This window comes from Cynocephalus volans, chromosome 17 (assembly GCF_027409185.1).
Source record: "Cynocephalus volans isolate mCynVol1 chromosome 17, mCynVol1.pri, whole genome shotgun sequence".
Taxonomy (NCBI): Eukaryota; Metazoa; Chordata; class Mammalia; order Dermoptera; family Cynocephalidae; genus Cynocephalus; species Cynocephalus volans.
Window position 1 is genome coordinate 35,233,930 of NC_084476.1, and position 15,616 is coordinate 35,249,545.

A 15,616-nucleotide genomic window follows, 5' to 3' on the forward strand; every position below is an offset into this window, starting at 1 on the left:
TGAAAACTCAAAGGCACTGCTCTCAACTCTGTCATTCATTTTGTGACTTTGGGCAAGTCCTCTTTCCTCCCTGTCTGTTCCTCATCTCTAAATTGCAAAGCTAAAGTGGGTGTTCTCTAAAGTCCCATCCATGTTTGCACTACTGTTAAAATGGTTTTTCTGCATCCTAATTTCCACAGTTCACTGCCAAAGACACATAGATCATGTTTTCTGATTATTTATGAGGCTAGTGGAGCTACTGGCCAATGAAAGAGAATGTTGCTACAGAATGATCTCAACACTTCAGACAATCTTGCTATTCTCTTTAAGGCCCATACACAGGTTTAACTGTGTAGGTTAAGTAGTTCCAGGTGAAATGGCTAAAGCAGGTGACCTGATCTCCTGTTCAATACAGCTTCTTGAAGAGTGCCTGGTACACAGTAGGCTCTCAATAAATACTTGTGGAACATACTCGTATGCTGAAACCAACCTGCTTGCATTTGCATTTTCTACTAATTATTGCTAGATGTTTTACTATTTATCATGAAAGAATCATTTCCTAGCTTCTCCTTGTAAATACCACTACTGTCCAAAAGGAGGTAGAAACACCAGTTTTTTAGGAGCCTGACTACAACTAATATGCCTTCATACTTTCATTTTATCCAGAGGTAAGAGTAATCAGACCTGCCTGTCTGCCCAGGATGGCTACTTACCTATGCCCTCTCTGCCTCTCCACCCCCTGTCCTTTCCTTTTAGAGTACTTTCCAGTCTTAAGACTGGAACCTAGCACTGAACTTGCTTCCTCTACTGTATTCCCTATGCTTCCCCTTCCCCAGCTACTCCAGGCAGCCATGTAACTTGGAAGTGTTTATTTTCACCATCTGTGTCTGAGTGTGACTGTGTACAGAACCACCCTTGTGTTTAAGGCTAGGGCTCCTCCCACCCCCATTCTCCCACTCTCCTCTATAAACCAGATAAGGGTTCTTAAAAGTCCTGGCCCCTTCCTCCCCAACAGCTCCATCCTAAACCATCCCCTGCTCCACAACTTCCCTCAAGTGCCCTTGGAATCAGTATTAAAGTATCCTTCACAGACAGCACTTTTGAAATACGGAAAGTCCACTTCTGTAGGTGTTCCCACTCCAGCCTGCTTCTTGTCTACTGAGTACACTCTCCTCCACTCCCACTACTTCAGCTACAAGCATAGGCTCTTAAATCTTCTCTAGGCCAGCAGTACCAAGTATTTATCTCTTACTGCAGCACTCTGAGAATTACTCTGCACTGAGATCTATCCATATCCTGGAGGGTCTCCCCCATCTAATGATTGGTATCTTTAGCACACAGTAGATTCTCAATAAGTGTTCAAAAGAAAGTGAGAGTGTGGGGGAACCTCTCTCCCAGGCTCCATCCCCTCTCCCTAGCATCAAACACATTTCCAGTTGTCTACCAGCCACATCTGTGTAGCTGTCCGTTAGGGACAACTCAGAAGTCTCCAATTCTCCATGGGCAAAAACAAACTAATTATTCCTCCACCTCCAAATCTCCTGATTTCTGATTATTTCAGCCACATCAACTTGGCTTCTCCAAGCAGAAAACTGATTAAGACCTGCATACGTTTTACATCAACATCTGTTCCTTCCTCTCCCGTTCTTACTGCCCATGCCTGTGGGCCCTAATGTCTAAAATGGTCTCCCAAACTTCCAGCCCCTCTTCCACACAGCCATCAGAGGGATCTATCTGAAACGCAATGATCATGCTGTTGCCCTGCCTGTAAATCTCTGACATCTCTCCCACTGCCTAAGTGATAAAGTCAAAACTCCTCACATGGCATTCAGGGCATTTAGACCTGATTACTGCATCCCCTCTCCCCAAACCCTAACTTCTCCATGTATTTTTCAACCCAACCAGACCAAACTCACCTTCATGCTCCTGAACCTGCTGTGCTCTCATGCCTTTGTACACATGGGGCTTCCTCTGGCTGGAATCCTTTACCTCAAGGTCCACCAAGGGCCCACTTTCATCCTTCAAGTCCCTATTCTCATGTCATTTTTGTGAAGCTTTCCTCAATTGAGGCCCAGGCTGTTATGTTTATTTTGTTTATAACAGCTTCCTTCTAAAATGAGTTTGAAGCAACTTAATTACACACATACTGCAACTAGATTTTTTTAAAGAGGGAGACTATCAGGGCAAAGACAAGGCAAGGGTAAAGATAAAAGCTAGGAGGTAATGGAGCATTCAAATCCTCGGTCATAAGGTCTCATACTCATCTTGTTTGATCCTAGGTTGGCCCCGAGTTCCCTAGAGTTCCCTATCCAGAACGAGTTGATTACTCTTCTATCAGCTCGCTGCCAGTTGTATATGACTGTACTCTAGCATGTCCCATAATTTCTGTAATTTTCTCTTTGTGTCCATCTCCCTCACTGGACTGGGAGTTCCAAAGGGAATACATAATTTCTGACTCATCTCTGTATCCCCTGCTTGTAGCATATGACTCAGCACATGATTGTGCTCAGCAGACATTTATTGAATGAATGAGATCATGGATAGGGAAAATGATACTACTGCTTGTTAAGCTCCCTGCCAGGCATTTGAAAAAACATTATTTTATCCTCACTAAAAAATTACAAAGGCAAGAAATGGCAGAGCTAGAAGCTGAACCCAAAACTGTCTCTCTCTCCAAAGCAACTGCTCTTTCCACTATGCGTGGTGTTCCATACCTTCACCATCACTATGCACCCAAATACCATCTCCTTCAAGACCTGTTAAAAGCAAAACTAAACAAAACACCCCTCTCCAAGAAGCCGTTCCTGCTCACTCAGGATAAAGGTGAGCCTGAGTCCAGCCCCTGGCCTTCCACAACACCTAAGTAAGAAATCTTTACAAATCAGGAGAGGAAAGGGTGCCTGGTAGCTGAGAACTTGATAGCTGAGAACTGATCAGTCTTTTAGATATTCTGCAGATGGCACAGTGTGAAGTCCCCAGCTCCTCTTTCTATACCTTTCCCCCCCTTTCTCACCCAGACCCTTCCAGTTCTCCCCATTCCAAACTGAAATCCAAAATAATCTCTTCAGGCCCACTGCTTCTCTAACCAAATGAAAAGTGTTCAAAACACATGCCTGCAATTACATCGATTTATCAACCTCCGGGGCTGGTAAGCATCCCCATCTCCTGAAACACACTAAAAGAATTTTGAGCATAAGAAGAAGAAATAATGACATTGTAGGAGACCTAATCACCAGGCCTTAGACTCCAGTGAATACTTTTGGGGTGTCCTGGAAGTAAGAAGAGACTACTTGATCTCCCCTCCCAGTAACTCCCGCCCCCATCCGGGTTTCTAAGGGAAAGTCAGAATCCTGGTCCCAAATACTGCTGGGGTGAGGTGGCGAACCCTGGTCCCTTCCTGTACATCTTCTTCCAGGGCTTCAGAATTCTTCCTCTTCTCCAATCCACCTCTTGTCTCTCTCCGGCCTGAAACTCCCATAGCAGTCCTCAATACTAACTCAGGAATTATGTTTTTGAATTAATATTCAACAATTCCCTTGGTAACACAACCGTCTTTCCTGACATGCTGAAATGTACACCCCATGGCCCTGATAGTATCCTACCTCCTGTTCTAAATGTGTGACAAATATATCCCTGCATCCTATAACCACTTTCCTTACTATTACAAGGAACATTTGTAATCTTAAATGTAACCACACCTAAGAAACATCTAATCTCCTGAATCGGAATAGGGAGATCAAATTCTTCACCGTTTCCTACTCCCAAATAAAGATTATTCGTGCAGTTTACAGTAGCTACCTCACAGCACCAGTGTGATGATTTAATAACTCATGCAACTGTTTAGTACTTTGGGCCTGGTACATAGAAAGTGCTCGAATTATCTTTCACGATAATACTGGGGGTAGATACTATTTCACCAAGTCCCCCCTCCCCATTTGCAGAAACAGCAGTCCAGGCTCTGAGTAAAAGAGCTTTCCCAAGGTCAGGGAGGGATCGATGCTCTGCCTTCACCCTCCGTGTGAGACCCCCTCCCAACACACCCTTGGACCTTATAGGAGACAAGTATGGAAAAGCGCCCAGCACAGTGCCCGGCACACAGTGGGGACCCAGGGACAGGAAGACCGCCGCACTGCGGGCCACCTGGATTCCTTCCAAGCGACTCCCCCCGGCCCGGGGGTCCAGAGTCCTCCACCCCGGGTGAGTCTCCCGAGGCCCGCGCCCTGGGGCTTTGTACGCAGCAGGCCGGCTCCACGCATCCAGTCCCAAGGCGGCGTGCAGAGGCGGCCCCCGGGCCCCGGCCCGCAGAGTAGAGAGGTCGCGGCGGCTCCGCCTGGAGGCCATCCACGCCGGCCCGCGCCCCCGCACGCCCGGCCCGCCCGGCGGGGAAGCTCCTACCTGCAGCGGCGGCGCGGCGGCGCGGCGGCGCAGCGGCCGCAGCGACTGAGTGAGAGGCCGGGGAGGCGCGAGCGCCGGCGGCCTGGGCTCCTCTCGCGGGCAGGGCGGGCGGGAGGGCCGCGGGCTCCGGAGCGCCGGGCGGTGGCGGCGCGCCCCCGGCCGGCCAGGCCCCGCCGCGCGCGCCGTGGCCACAAAGCCCGGAGCCGCCGCCCCCTCGCGGGCCTCCCGCCGCCTGCCGCCCGGTTGGCGCGCGGAGGGCGGGAGCGCGGGCCCCGCGCAGTCCCCACCTCCCCGAGCCGCCGCCGCCGCCGCCGCCGGCCGCCCCGGGGGGGCTGGGGCGGGGCGCCGGGTGTCCCCCGGCCCCCCCCCGCCGGTCCGCATCGACTCCACAGCGGACATCCTCGGCCACTGTCACCTCGTGCCGATTTAGCTCCCTCCTTTGCTGAGGAGCTCCTGCAGGGGCCTGAAAAACTCTTTCGCTTCCACGAACAAAAGAATGGATTTGTCACAAGGGAACTGGCGGCCATGGACACGAGTTAGTTCAGTCCGAGTGCCCTGACTTAAACAGGCCCTTTTCTTTTGGGATTCCGTGATACTTGGAACAGCCAACCCTGCTATGCTGAATTTATCACGGACTTTTGCTTTGTTGTTTTATTTTTGGTTTTTTTAGTTACCAGGATGTCTCTCCTCCTAGGCTGTGTCCTCCCCGAGGGCCAGGACTGTGCCCACTGGAACCCAGGACCTGGCTCAGACACTGCTTGCTGACTCAGTGGGAATTAGTACGTGTGTAAATGAATGCACAACTCAAACAACTGTCGGACAAGGCACCCCTTTTTAGGATGGTGGTTGGGTGTTTCTTTTGCCCTGGATCTATCCGGGAAATTCCAGGCCCAGAGAAGGGCTCTAGAGAGGGCCATTGAACTTTATTTTTAATCGAGGTAAAATTCACGTGACATAAAATTAATCATTTTACAATGAATAGTTCAGTAGCATTTATTATATTCATAATGCTGAGCAACCACCACCTCTATCTAGTTATGAAACGTTCCATCACCCCAAAAGAGAACCCCGCACCCATCAGTCACTCCCCAGTGCCTCCTTCCCCAGGCCCTGGTAACCTCTAATCTATTTTCAGTCTCTATAGATTTACCTCTTCGGGATTTTTCATATAATTGCAATCATAGAATACGTGGCCTTCTGTGTCTGGCTTCTTTGACTCAGCCTAATGTTTTCAAGGTCCATCCATGTTGTAGCATGGATAAGTACTTCATTCCTTTTTATGGCTGAATAATATCTCATTGTATGTATATAACACAATTTGTTTATCCATTCATCCATTGATGGGTATTTGGGTTATTTATGCCTTTTGGCTATTTGTGATTAGTGCTGCACTGAACATGCCTGTACATGTATTTGTCTGAGTACTGTTTCCAATTCTTTTGCGTATATACATAGGACTGGAATTGCTGGGTCATGTGGTAATTCTATGTCTAACTTTTTGAGGAACCCCCCAAGAACTTGCCACAGCAGCTGATCCATTTTACATTACCAATAGCAACGTATGAGGGTTCCAAACTCTCCACAACCTTGCCAACAATTGCTATTTTCCATTTTTTTGATTCCTTGAACATTTTTGAGGCCACTGCCTGCCGTCCCAGCTCCCATCACCCACAGCCCTAAAACAGAGGCTGATCCAGGTATCTGACTATAAAGAATCACCCAGTTTCTGGGGGCAGAAGCACCAATAAAAATAAAGACCTTAGACTGAGCGCTATACTACTCCTGGTTCGTTATTTTAACGCTAATTTGTCTGGTGTCCAGGCGGCTTTGAAATTGCCCAGGGAACCTGGAAACGAAGACCATCCAAAGGGAGATGCTATTGGCAAACATACTTTATGAAACTCACCACACTGGAAGCCGAAGCTGTATACCATTTTCACATGTTTTCCACTTAATGCAACATGAGAAGTCCATGAAGATTTCCTTCTTAAATGAGGTACAGTGAAGGGAAAACTATTGGGGTATGAAATTAGAAAGTCAATTCAGATTGGAAGTTTCATCAATAGGTGGTACTGTGTGGGAAAAGCACTGAATTTAACCAACAGACCTGAATCTGAATTCTATACTGTACTGCTTATTTCTTTGTGAACTAACTTAACTTCCATGAATCTCAGTTTTCTCATTTCTAAGGTGGTAATTATGATGCTTACCTGGTAAGGTAGATGAAAGCTTCTAGTCTTGACTTCAATAAATAAGCAGTGTTATTATTATTGATTTAAAATAATGATTGACATGAGCCACATCCAGAAATGCTACTAAGGAGTCACGGAATACTCATATTTAATCATGTGTCTCCACAAATCAAGAGAGTAGACCATTGTCAAAATTAATGTGGCAGGGTAAGTACTTAGACCTGTAATGTGGTACTGCCTTCCCAGCTCTCTCCCTGTTCTTTGACTTAATATAACAAGTCACCTTGGACAGGCTTCTTAACTTATCTGAGTATATTATCTGTAAAGTGGAGTAACAATACCTGTTTAGGATTGTGTGAGGATTCAATGAGACATTGTATATAAGGGGATTAGCACAGTACAAGTTACATAGAAAATACTCAATAAATGTTAGCTATTATTTTATTACCGAAAATAAAGCTATTATAAGTTCTCTGAAGAAAGAAAGTGTTACACAGAGTCTAGTAAAAGAAAGCCACAGAGAAAGAACCCATTCGTGTGGCTTGTCCCTTCCCTAAGAGCATGAGGTTCCCCTCAGGAGGTCCATTCCCATGATGCAGATGAGTGATGCATTGCACTCCAACAGCTTGTTCAGGATAGTTCTAACTGGGTCTCCCCTTTGCTCCAATCAGGCTCACCAAGTAGTCTTGACATAGCAGGTGTTTTCTACGGAAGTTTTCTTGAAGGAGAAAAAATGCACTGAGCATCCAACCTGAATACTCCAGAATTCTGAGAAATTACACTTCTCTTTGCACCTTAAGACACTGATGTTTAGTTTATCCGTCTGTAATGATTTCAACTGGCCAGGTTCAGTCCCCCCAAAGTCAAGTATGGATATTAGAGACCATTTTCATCAGGCTCTTTTGGTGGCAAGGGACAGAGACTCATCCAAACTTGCTAAAGGAGAAGGATGATTACTGAATCTTAGGTGAAAGGAAAAGTAGGAACATAAATTGAGCAGGGCCTCACAGGCACGTAATAGCTACTAGGGACACATTTTTACCTCTCTCACTTGAGGTCAGTCTGTCTTTCTGTCTCTGTCTCTCTGATCTTTTTTGTTCTCAGTCTCTCTTTGTCTTGTTACACTTCTCTCTGAAGATGTGTTCTGTTCTCCCCTATCTCCCATCCTGCTCCCTCTGCTTACACATCTTGCACTTGGCCATCATGAACACCCTTGCACAGGGCCAATGAGAAAACCTCCTCCTTGTCTCTTTGTTCATATTAACCCAGACAAAGGAAGCCATTGGCCCAGCCCATTATTTCAAGCCAGGACACAAGGTGGCAACCTATAAATCAACTGCTTTTGGATTAGAAGTCCACTTCTAATCTAACCAGCTGTTATGAGATAGAGGGAAGATATCACAAAAACAGCCACCCAGCACAGCAGTGACTGTGGGGGTATTCACCAGAAGTTTGAATAGGTGGGTAGATACACTAAAATCATTCTATTAATAAAACTGTATTTTCTGAACCAAAAATTAGGATAACTAGTATAAAAATTATTTAGGATCCACTTTCTGATGGTAAAGGCAGTCTGGGATATGTAATTCAGATGCTGAAATGTTGAAAATTTCTGAAGTATTTCGGTAGGTAATGACAATAATAGAACAAGATTTTTTAAATTGAGACTTTCCTAGAAAATCTTAGTCACTGTAAAATACTGGGTAATCTTATAAAGCAAAATACCCACATCACAGAACTGTTGAGAGGATTAAAAGAGTTTATGTATGTTAATCAATTTGATTGTTTCTATATAAATATTAACTATTATTACCACATAGTAGAGGATTGGATAGTCCTTGATCTGTGCTGACTCCTCCAACATACAGCTATCCTTTAAGCAATCCCTGACTGCCAGTCAATCTGCCTCTTTCCACATTTCTCTTTAAATACATCAAACAACAGCCGAGGAGGAGGATAGCATTGGGAAGTTTCAGAAAATGGCAGTGATCCCTTCTACAATTTTACCAGTGCGTGCATTGAGTTGATTTTCTATCTCGACGTCCCCTTCCCTAAGTTGGAGAAGGGTACACTATTCTTCAGATTGCCAGACATATCCAAATATCTTTTGTAAAACCTGAGCATTAAGAAAAACTAAAATGCTTCAACCTACAGGATCCAGCTGTCCTGGGAGGAAATGAGGGGAGAGGAACTTGGAGTGCTGAACAAGATACTACAAGTAGAGCTGTTGAGAAGCCCAAAAACTGGTGCTGAAAAACACCCTAGAAGAGTGGCAGGTCAGGAAGTAGTGCAGGACAGAGCCAGAATAAAATCCAGATTGCATGAAAATTCCAGGACTCATGGATTTCAAATGCCTATCCTCTACCTTTCCCTGAGACCCACTTTGTCTACTTATAAATGGCTGGATTTGCAAGCTATTAGCCACTGGACTTCTACTGCCACAGCAATTTGATGCTGAGATGGTTTTGGTGAGTATATTCCAAGCCCATAATACATGGACTCTGAAGTTTTTACTGTTTGTTCTTGGAGTACTTGATTACTTTAAATAATTGGTACCTAGGTACATTAGTTACTTATTGCTGTGTGGCAAATTACTCTAAAATTCAGAGGCTTAAACCAACAAACATTTGTTATCTCACAGTTTCTGTAGGTCAGGAAGCAGTTTAGCTAAACAGTTCTGCCTCTGGGTCTCTCATAGGATTGCAGTCAACATGTCAGCTGGAGGTTAAGTCATCTGAAGTCTTGCCTGGGGTTGGAAAACACACTTCCAAGATGGCTCACGTACATGGCTGTCAGGTTGGTGCTGGCTGCTGGCAAGAAAGCACAGTTCTTGCCCATGTGCGCTTCTCCATGGGCTACTAGGATATCCTCACAAAATGGTTCCTGTCTTTCCCCCATAGCAAAGTATTTACAGCAGCTTTTTCTATGTCAATTTAGCTAAACTGAGACTCTGTTTCCTGGAATTCCATTCTCTGTATACTTCTGGCTTAACTGTGGCCATATGAGACATGTGGGGTGAGATTTACAAGGTGGAGATTTAGAGTCAGGAGGCATGTTTTTTGCACTCTGAAGGTCTTCCTGGGCAACAGGGAGTGGGCCAGCTCCCATATCTTGTCACTGATCTACTGGCTCACCTTAATACCATGGGGCAGCATCTGGTCCTACAGTTCTTTCTGCCTCTCTGAGTCCTGTGCCTTGACAAAAACATGAGCATTGATGTTGGAGTTGGTGAGAGAGAGAGACAGGTTCCAGTTTGTCCCCGTGGGTTCCAGTGTTCCTTGTGGGCCACAGTTTGTCTTCACATGTTCTTAGTTTGTCCTTGATCTTGTCCATATTCAGTTTCCTTTGCAGCTGCCAATGTGGCACTAACCTACAGCGACTTCGGGTTCAACACTAGACTCAGTGGTTACAGCTCCACTGGCTGCCACGATTGCATGAGGTCTAACCCCTTTAAAATGTCTAAAGACACTGCTGCAAGCCTGTATTACTTTTCATAAAGCTGCTTGAAACTGCTCTCTATTTCTACACTGCTCTGCCAATAAAAGGCTATGAAACCTTGGGGAAGAGGTTTAGTGTCTGAAAAATGTAAGAGTTTGGCTTGGATCCCTAATGGGATTCCAAAATTAGTTGGATTTCAACATTAGTTGCTCCTACCGTCATCATTTCACTATTGAATTTCTAACTCAGCAATTCCACTTCTAGGTGTCTCTTCTGGAAAAACACTTGCCTGTGATTACAAAGAGGCATGTTCGTTGTAGTTTTGACTATGGAAAGTAAAGGAAGGCAAGAGGGACAGAGAGAGGAGAGAGAAAAAGAGAAAGAACGTTGGAAACAACTTAAAGTTCCATCAATAGAAGTATACGTCAATAAACTGGTAATTCATAGGACTGATGAAGCTTGGGGGTTTTTTGTTTGCTCATTTTTTGGTTTTGTTTCATTTTGCTAAGCCATTTTGACTCTACGATTTTAAATCTGGTGAACATTTTAGTCCTGGGCACATTCTCAAACAATGACACTTTGATTCAATCTATTGCTCTTAACTCTACCACAAATAGGAGCAGTTAGTACTAGAGATAAGGCTAAGAAAGCTATAGATCAATAGAAGAAGACAAGATAATGTTATTCTTCTGGAGCACGTGAAAGGATTTGCTTACAGTGTTCTCATAAATAACAATTCAATATAAACGATCAGTATTTTATCCAATTCATAATAAATATTTCTGGTAGAAATAATTAATACAAAATAAAATTAACGATGGCTAAAACTGCACATGGCAAATGTCAGATCTGCTAACTCTGACTTGGGAAAACAGGACTTACTGGAAATACTGATCACAAATAGAACTCAAAATGGCAGAAATCTAATCAATTAAACTTAAAATAGAAAAATTTCACAGAAAAGAATTGATCCTATTCTAGTAATTATAATTTCAGTAAAATAAAAATAAAAATCTAAAAATTTCGATATTGGTTAATCGTGCTAGTTGATCAAAGAATTGAATGAGTGTAATACAGTTAACTCCAGAAAATATATCTCAACAAAAATTTGTGAATAATGGTATAATAATTGACATTTTTATGGTCATAAACTTAGATTCGAAATGTCCTTACATCAAAAAAAAAAAAAAGTGTCAAAATCCTGGTGTCTCCACAGACCCCATGCTCTACCACAATTATTTTTAGTTCTCAGAGTTAACGCTTATAATTAGTTCTGATGGTTTCATGGATGTGAGCCAGGGATTGTCAACTCTCCCAGGACCAATACACAGAAGAGTAAAATCCTGCCAATCAGGCAGCATTTCCATGTGTTCGCCTCTTAATGCCTTCTTTTCCTAGACTTACGTTTCAGGTTTCTTCTTTTTTTTTTTTTTTTTTTTTTTTTTTTTTTTTTGTCGTTTTTTCGTGACCGGCACTCAGCCAGTGAGTGCACCGGTCAGTCCTATATAGGATCCGAACCCGCGGCGGGAGCGTCGCCGCGCTGCCAGCGCAGCACTCTACCAACTGCGCCACGGGCTCGGCCCAGGTTTCTTCTTTGATCTGATAGAATGTTCCTTTGTCCATCTTTGCTAGAGTTCCTTCGAATATTGTGAACTGCGTTTATTTTTAGATGGAAGTTCTTCTTGTCAGTCACACAAAAGTGTGGTGTCCACAATTTCAACTTCAGCCAACTAACTTTTCAGTCTCCCCACACCTGTACTATTTCCACAGTCACTCCTTAGGCACTTAGTTATGCACGGGTGTTAACTTCCAGCCACCTTCATAATAAAAATCCTTCTGATTGGCTAATAAAAAATGGGTATTAAAATATAACTGTACAACATAAATATGTACAATCAATACATTTCAATTAAAAAAAAAAATAAATTCCTTAAAAAAAGGGCTACAATTTATCTTGTCTCTCATATGGCAGACACTGTTCCAAGTACTTTACATACACTGTCCATTTAATCCTCAGACTGTATTCAAAGCCAGTGTGAATGGATGAGATCACCAATCAAGAGTGTGCTATAGACCAGTGGTTCTCTAAGGGTGATTCTGGGCCAGCAGCATCACCTTGAGCTTGTTAGACATGCAAATTAAATTCATGGCTCCTATCCCAATGAGAAACTCTGAGGCTGAACCCCAGGAAAACACTGTGTTTTAACATATTCTGTAGGTGATTCTTTTGCATATTAAGTTTGAGAACCACTGTTGTAGAGTTGGGATTAGAAAGGAGGGTCCGGTGCATACAAATCAAAATCCCAAAAAGTATTTTCACAGAATTTGACAAGTTGATTCTAAAATTCAACTGCAAGAGAAAATGCTCAAGAATAGTAATGAAATTTTTTAAAAAAATCCGAGATGGCATTTGCCCTACCAGAAAAAATATTCTTTAAACTTACAGAAATTACATCTGCATGATGCTATATAGGAATAGACAATTAAATTCAAAGAATAAAATAGAGCCCAGAACAGACTCTTGAACATGTAGGAATATCATATATTTAAACGATACAGGAAAGAATTTATTAGTACACAAATGGGGTTGAGATAATTAGCTATCCATTTACAAATAAATAACATTTCTACTCTGCATCATATAAAAAGAAAGATTCCAGGTAGATTTTAAAGCTACATGTAAAAGAAAATTATTCAGGTATTGAAATAAAATATAGAATATGTTTGTATTTTTGGAAAAGGAAATAATTTTTTATGTAAGATACAAAAATCAAAGCCATACAAGACAAGACTTATAAATTTAAGTATGTAAAAACTGACTTCTACACACATAGTAGCCACATCTTGGTTTCTAAAACCATTCCCCAATAAAAGGCAACAGGATTCCTTGAAGAAATGGCTGATTCTAGGACAGCGGTAGAAAAACATACAAGATGAGCCTGCAGCATTTTGTAGTACCAGAAAATAAAGAGCCAAAGTACACATACACACACATACAATTATGGGGATGTGTTGAAGGGACACAGGAGCCAATTGAAAGCACTTCCAATGGCCAAAGCTGGAACAATTAGGGCAACAAAATAAAGTAGTACTGAATTATAACCAAAAATATAAAATAAATAACCATGAGTCCATACTGATATAAATAAATGATTGAATAAATAAATACGGGAGAATAGACAAATCTCCCATGCAGAAGAATTCCAAATAATTTGTGAACATACTTCACCCACGAGGAGATGGAGCTCCCTACTCTTCAAGTACAGGGTGCTAAGTGACTTCTTTTCAAAGGATATGAAAAGAGGGAAAAGGAAAGAGTAACTTGACAGTGGAGAAACCTTACAAACTCTACCTCAGCCAGGTGATCAAGATTAATATCACTAGTGAGAAGTCATGTTGATAGTCTGTACCCTCAAAATGATGTGATGAGAATGGCACTTTACCTCTGTGGCTCTCCTCCCCAAAACCCCAAGCCCAGCCTAATCATTAAAAAAAAAAAAAAGAAAAGAAAAGAAATCAGACGAATCCCAACTAGGGGCATTCTACAAAATTCCTAACCAGTACTTCTCAAAACATCAAGGTCATCCAAAACAATGAAAATCTGAGAAACTTTTACAATTAAAAGGAGCACAGAAGACATTTATGTAAGAGGTGCTCGGTTTCCCTGGGTTCAGGTTTCAGGACATGCCTTTGGGTTTCCAGCCACTCCCTGATGTCTCAGGCCCTCTCCTCTGAACTCTCCCCTGGAAGAAAGTTACTGTTGCCAGTTAGACCTATTTTCACCAGCAACAGGAAGAAAATGAGACCACAAGAGGCTGCCTTATGCAAATCCAGTGGCTGGACATGCTCAGCAGAGAGCACAGAATATTCTTGAATATGCCTATGACATGTGATAGGGTCTGAACAATGAACATGCTCCAGGAAGAGACCAATTTAGCGTGTGCAAGACTAAATGTTACATAACTGGGAGCCACCTCCTTAATTGAATATTTATTAAGTAGAGAAACTGTAAAAGCTGAATCCCAGATGAAGGTGGGATTGTTGCTCACTTTGGGGGAGGTGACTGTATTTTGCAGCTGAGGTGTGTATACTTAGTATCAAACTTACTTTCAGCAGGCGGCTGCTCACTCTCTTGACCCAGCCTGCACTTCGTACTGAAATTTAAGTGTTTTTCTTGTTTTTGTGTTAGACTTTGAGGCCTGTGCTGAACTAACTTTTGTGTTAGACTTGGTGTGGGCCCTGCTCAGTCTCTGGATCATGCCGCACTCTCTCGGTGGAACCTGTATTTCTTATCTATTTCATTAAACTTGTTCTCACTGTCTACTGTGGCTCTGCCCTTGAATTCTTTCCTGTGGTGGAGTCAAGAACCTGGTAAGAGGACTGGGCAGGTTGAGGCGGACTACTATTCCCTCCACTCCCCCCCTTTGACATCAACATGATGACTACATTTAACGTTCAATTGAGAATGGGACCATGGAACAGAAAAAGGACATTAGACAAAAATTAAAGAAATCTGAATTATGTATGGTCTTTAGTTAATGATAATATGTCAATATTGGTTCATTAATTGTGACAAAGGTACAATACTGATGTAAGATGTTAACAATAGGGAAATTAGGTGTGCAGTACATGGAAATACTCCATACTATCCTCACAATTTTTCTGTAAATCTAAAACTACTCAAAAGTAAAAAGTGTATTTTAAAAAATTGACTTCTTGGTCAGAGTGTAGCCCTGTAACACCAAGGTCAAGGGTTCAGTTCCCTGTGCTGGCCAGCTGCCAAGATATAAATAAATAAATAAAAATTGACTTCTATGTGATAAGATACCCTTAACGACATTAAAAGACAAGAAAATCAAAGCAATGAGGTACTATTTTCAGACATTAGTTCCACCAAAATTTGAAAGTGTTTGGAAAAATGGGTTCTCTTACATTTTGGTGGGAGTGTTAATTGACAGGATCTTTTGGGAGGGCAGTGGCTATTGAAATTTTAAGATGTGCAATCCTAAGTATCTAGAGAAATACTACTTGCACATACAGAAAGAAGGGCATGAACAAGGGTTTATTGAAGCATCATTTTTTAAAAAAGTAAAAACTTAACATCTATCAAAAGGGAAATAATTAAATAAACTATGATAGTTATAATGTAGAACACCATAGTTCATTGACTCCAGGATGTCATCAATATAGACATCATTATTTTATGTATCACTAAGAAAGAAAAATGCTCCTAAACTATGACACAAAGCTTTCTTATCATTTGTAATTTTTATTTTGTACTTAGTGAAAAAGCTAGTTGAGACTTGACATAGATTTTTAATTCCCTATCTTTGTGAATATATTGAAAGTATTCATGAAATAAACTGATTAAGGCATGTATAAATCCTCTTCTCAGAGTCTAACCTTTCTGAATAATGTTTAGACTCATAATCATCAATTATCTAGGCCGCTAACTTCCATTCTGCACGTTTTGATGCATATCCAGCAGGTTATGACTACTACATCACTACTGCTGCCTAGCTGACAGTAACTGTAAGATGCTCACCAGTTATACAGATCATAATATATGAATGAAAAAGTGTGCCTTAGAATAATGAAACAAGATTATTATG

The 15,616-nt window shown here is 42.2% G+C and overlaps 1 protein-coding gene across 6 annotated transcripts in view; it reads right to left on the reverse strand.

The window, feature by feature from the left end:
* Nucleotides 1-4,514, reverse strand: part of LOC134365450 (myb/SANT-like DNA-binding domain-containing protein 3) — a 123,123-nt gene extending 118,609 nt beyond the window's left edge. For 2 of the 6 annotated variants that reach the window (XR_010022102.1, XM_063081548.1), the window contains exon 1: nucleotides 4,375-4,514. The gene's annotated coding sequence lies outside the window, so the exon portion shown is untranslated. Of the gene's footprint in view, nucleotides 1-1,895; nucleotides 2,286-4,109; nucleotides 4,239-4,374 lie in introns of those variants that run through there. The other 4 variants (XM_063081551.1, XM_063081550.1, XM_063081549.1 and 1 more) reach the window with 4 other exon arrangements.
* Between the last annotated feature and the right edge of the window lie 11,102 nt (nucleotides 4,515-15,616).